The 4,639-nt window shown below is 45.7% G+C and overlaps 1 long non-coding RNA gene across 1 annotated transcript; it reads right to left on the minus strand.

The window, feature by feature from the left end:
- Positions 1 to 652: 652 nt before the first annotated feature.
- Positions 653 to 3,935, minus strand: LOC128311360 (uncharacterized). Its single transcript, XR_008289761.1, has 2 exons — positions 3,441 to 3,935; positions 653 to 2,115 (listed from the first exon to the last, which is right to left on the minus strand). It is a non-coding gene; the product is annotated as an uncharacterized LOC128311360 (long non-coding RNA).
- Between the last annotated feature and the right edge of the window lie 704 nt (positions 3,936 to 4,639).

Below are 4,639 nucleotides of genomic sequence, written 5' to 3' on the forward strand. Positions count from 1 at the left end.
GGCAAATCTATTCCTCCCACAGTGACCCCTCCCAAAAGGGCCTGGGGAAGCAGACTCCTGAAATGGCCTGGATTCGGCCCCGAGAACTTCTCACTTCCCAAAAGAGACCGGAAGCATATCTTCCGACTGGCCATTTCTCCAGGCGCTCTACGGTATAACACGCAAAACTAGGCTCGTCAACTCGGTACCTGCGGAACTAATCCGAGTTACTTTTTCCATGTTTCAGGCATGCTCAGAAATTTTGTATATTAATAGATATTGTGACTCTCTCAGAGTCAAACATGTTATGTGGCTCTTCCCCAAATTTGTTGAGGACAGATTCCTCATACCCTGTTTGAACATCCGCTAAATATACATCAAGAAAGGCTGTACAGGCGCTGTGACTTCTGCCGTCACCTGGTCCTCTCCCTCCCTAGGAGAAGTGGCCAAGGTTACCAGGCACACCACTCTGGGGCTGAGAAGAAACTCCAGCTGCTTCTAGTTTCTAGAATACTTTGCTCACTGGCATTTGGCAAGATGGCACTTTATTTAAACAGTGAGAGGAATTCGCTGATATTCAACCAGGTAAGACCATTTTTCTCTGCCTGGTTTTGATATTCTGTTCTCCAGACTTCAAGAGAACTTAATTGCCCTCTGATTTATAGGATCATGAGAGATTTCAAAAAATATATGTAATTTGTGTACTGGGAGTAAGTGAGAGAGCTTTATATCAATGCCTAATTCATTCACTTCCGTGGAAAAATATAATCAATTTCCAACAGACAGCTTTAAGATTTACATAGTGTTGGATTAAGGAGCTTACTCAATAATCATCATTTCTGTTGTTTCATATCCAGGCTCCAACCTGCCCAGAGCATGGGGGCGGTGGACCATACAGCCTGCCTGTGGCCTGGTTATAGTAAGCCGCCAGCAGGCTGGGGTTGCGGGACGGCTGGAAGGGGGCCAAGAAACTCATTTACTTCAATCCCTATTGTTAACATTGGCTGCTATTATGTTCCATCCCAGTCCCGCTTCCCACCCCTGCAACTCTGAGGTTCCTCCCAGGTACCTAATTCAGGCCACAGCCAAGCTTCTAGCTTCTATCATTAGCTTCCCACACCTGGCTCATTTAAAAGAAAAAAAAAAAAAGTCATCCATAGGTTGGTCTTGCTATCCTAAGTATTTCCTTACTCTTAGCTCAGTCTTCCTGGTTTCATCATCACTTAACATTCTTTGTTAAACAGAACAGCTACACTGTACCAGGCATGGGGCTAAATGGGGGCCAGAAAATCAAGCTCCTACAGGGTCTGCACATGCAAAGTCAGTTGATTTGGGTTAAAAAAGTAAAGTCCTGACCTCATTTGGTTGACTTCATTATTCCTTTTTGCTTTTTTATCTTCATGACAATGACATTAAAGTTTGATCCCAATTCGTGGTGGACCACATCTGCCAGCTGTCTTTCCTCTGGAATGCTTGCTCGTTATCCGAATGCTGGCAGTGCCCTGTTCTCCCAAGGACCTGCTTTCCGTTCTCTGGATGCTCTGGAAACTCCTGGGAGGCTGGTCCCAGGGCAGGGCCACTGTTGGACACAGAGCCTTCTCTGCCTCTGCTAACACAGCAGAGACCCAGTTTCAGCTGACAATCTCATATTGCTGGGCAGGAAACAAAAGAGCAATTCAGTCCTTGTGAAAACTTGCCAGATTTCCATGCAACGATTTTCCTTCTTGAAATCACTTTTTTGTGTTTCCATCACAGAAATGAATTCAAAGAAAAATGAGTAATTGCTGGTCTACTCGGAATCACTGGGCCCCCACAAGTAAGTTCATTCCTGCATGAATCTATTAATTTCCATTTCCAGGGCTTTCAGATGTAAAACAAATGTTTGGTGTAATATGCACCGCTACCCTGCTATAATTAAACAACCTCTTACTGTCTAAATTGGCGAAGCACTTCATCGATCAGTGTAAATTTGGTCCTGAGGAGATGGCTTTCACATTTTCTTGATACATAGGAAAATGGCCACAAGTCTTTTGTAAGATTTCTTGGATGCTGCTCTCCCCCAGGTTACAATAATAGTAACTGTTGCTTCTTGGTGGCCTCATTGTAATGTTCATATCCAGTGATGGCTCAATGCACCTGTACATAAAGGGGAGTGAGTGGTGGGGAAACCGATTAAGAATAAAATACAACTGGGGCACCTGGGTGGCTCAGTCGGTTAAGCGTTAAGCGTCCGACTTCAGCTCATGTCATGATCTCGCAGTTCGTGAGTTCAAGCCCCGAGTCGGGCTCTGTGCTGACAGCTCAGAGCCTGGAGCCTGCTTCAGATTCTGTGTCTCCCTCTCTCTGCCCCTCCCCCATTCACACTCTGTCTCTCTCTCTCTCTCTCTCTCTCTCTCAAAAATAAACATTAAAAAAATTTTTTTTAATAAAATATAACTGACTCTTGGATAACACGGGAGGATTAGGGATACTGACCCCCGTGCAGTCAAAAATCTACACGTAACTTTTGACTCCCCCAAAACTTAACTACTAATAGCCTACTATTGACTGGAAGCCTTACTGATAACCATCAACTAATATATTTTGTGTGCTGTATGTCTTATAATACTGTGTTCTTACAATAAAATAAAGTAGAGAAAAGAAAATGTTATTAATAATATCATAAGGAAGAGAAAATACATTTACAGTACTATGCTATATTTATTCAATAAAATCTTCATATAAATTAACCTGCACAGTTCAAACCGTGTTGTTCAAGGCTGACTGTATATTCCATTCTAGGACCATTTCCTGAGTTTCTATGCAACACCGTTCTGGGTACAATTTACTCCTGGTATGTACTAGGAGCCAGTCACGATATCCAAGATGTGGGTGCCCTGTAATTCTAAATATGTCTTGTGTCATTTACCTTCTTCTTCCGCAAAGTGGGGATGTTGGATTGCTGCCAGATCTGATAACCTGGAATTCACTACTCACACATAGCCAATAGGAGGCCCAGATTAGTTCTCTGCCATTGCTCCCTTCTCTGCCCGGGTGTTGGGGCTACTGTGCCCTACTCACATCCAGCAAGTCCTGGCCCCAGACCCTAGGGCTAAACCAGATGGGAACAGGAAGGCTATCAGTACTCCATCACTCCATGGTTAGCCCGCACTGCACACTGCATTTCAGATACCAAGGCTTCTGCGTAGTTCTCTGAAGATGGCCGCCACATCACATTTGCATTCGTTCATCAGGGCTCAGCCGCAAACAAAGAATCCCCTTGAGCTAGTGGAGGCAGAATAGGATTCAACTCGGGCTACTAAAATGGCTTACCAGATGCTTGGACACACTGAAGCAAGAGGAGCTCCCTGGAGCTGCTCACAAAGCCTGCTAGCAGAACCAGGCCACATTCATGGCCATCCGGGAGGGGCCTGCAGCATCAGCAAACAGCCCCCACACATGCTGGCTTCAGAACCACTCACCTCTGCTCATGGCACACCAGTTGAAATAGGTGTCTCAGCCTCTGCCTTTCTGCCCACTTGACTGTATCCAAATTTAACCTCCGCCATTTCCCTCAGAAGGTGGATCCTAAGTGATGTCTAGAGTCCTACTTCCTGGGATTCCGGGGAATGAGGTTTTCACCTGTTCAACTCTGCAGTCTAGGAGGGCACACCGGAAACCGGAAATGCACGCTGGGTGAGCTGACACCTGGTTTTGTCAGTTTCCCAAGCCGTAACCTGACACCCTCCCCCTCTTGACTCTATCCATTTTTATCTTCATAGTTGGCTTAATCCCCTAGGGCTCTGGAAAGCTATTTCTATTGGCTGAGAACCAGCTGGGAACCAGCCACATGCTGACAAATTCCAAACCCAGGACTGTTTTCTATCGAACACTTCTCTTTGTGGAGGTCCCAATTTTTCCGAGAAGTGCCTCTTCTCCCCACCACCCCTTGACATACTTATCATTTTAGAAGTTGAGTCTCCACCACCTGAAACCACAATTTATTAATTCAGGAATAAGTAGATCCCTAATCTGGGCCAATCAGGGATCTCCTCTTGAATCTGTGGGCTGGATCCCAAGACGGCTGCATCAAACTTAGTGGCTGAAGCTATAAAAAATATCTCAGGAGCTCTCAGAGGCCATGATTTCTGCCATGTGGCCAGCACTGACCGCAGTGAGAGTAAAGAAGGAAGTCGATGGAAAATCATGAGATAGGGAGGGAATGCCAATGGTATTTTCACCTCTGGTTCCAGTTTCTCCCAAATCCTGCCCCATGCTGGATCTCTTAGCTCCATGGGATGGTTCTGTGCCCAAAGAGTATTTTCATTCTCCCTCTTCTGCTTCAGTCTGAGTTGGCCTCTGTCATCTGAAACAGGAGGTCTAATTAGTACATATTTATTGAGTGATTTGAGGGAGACTGATTCTCATTAGCCTACACACATACTGTTATTTCGCATTAGCTTAACACACACATGCGCACGCATGTGTACATACACACACACTTCCTGACCGCCAGTTCTTAATGCTCCAGTCCCAGTGCTCCCTTCCCCTTCATGGCAAAGCCTCAAAAGAACTGTGTGTACTTCCCTCACCACGTCCTCTCTCCCACCCGCTGTCTACCTCGCTGCTGGCCTCCATGTCGCCAACTTCAGGGTCATCTCTCAGCCTCTCTCTTGACCTC

The sequence above is a fragment of the Acinonyx jubatus genome, chromosome A3, assembly GCF_027475565.1.
Source record: "Acinonyx jubatus isolate Ajub_Pintada_27869175 chromosome A3, VMU_Ajub_asm_v1.0, whole genome shotgun sequence".
Classification (NCBI taxonomy): domain Eukaryota; kingdom Metazoa; phylum Chordata; class Mammalia; order Carnivora; family Felidae; genus Acinonyx; species Acinonyx jubatus.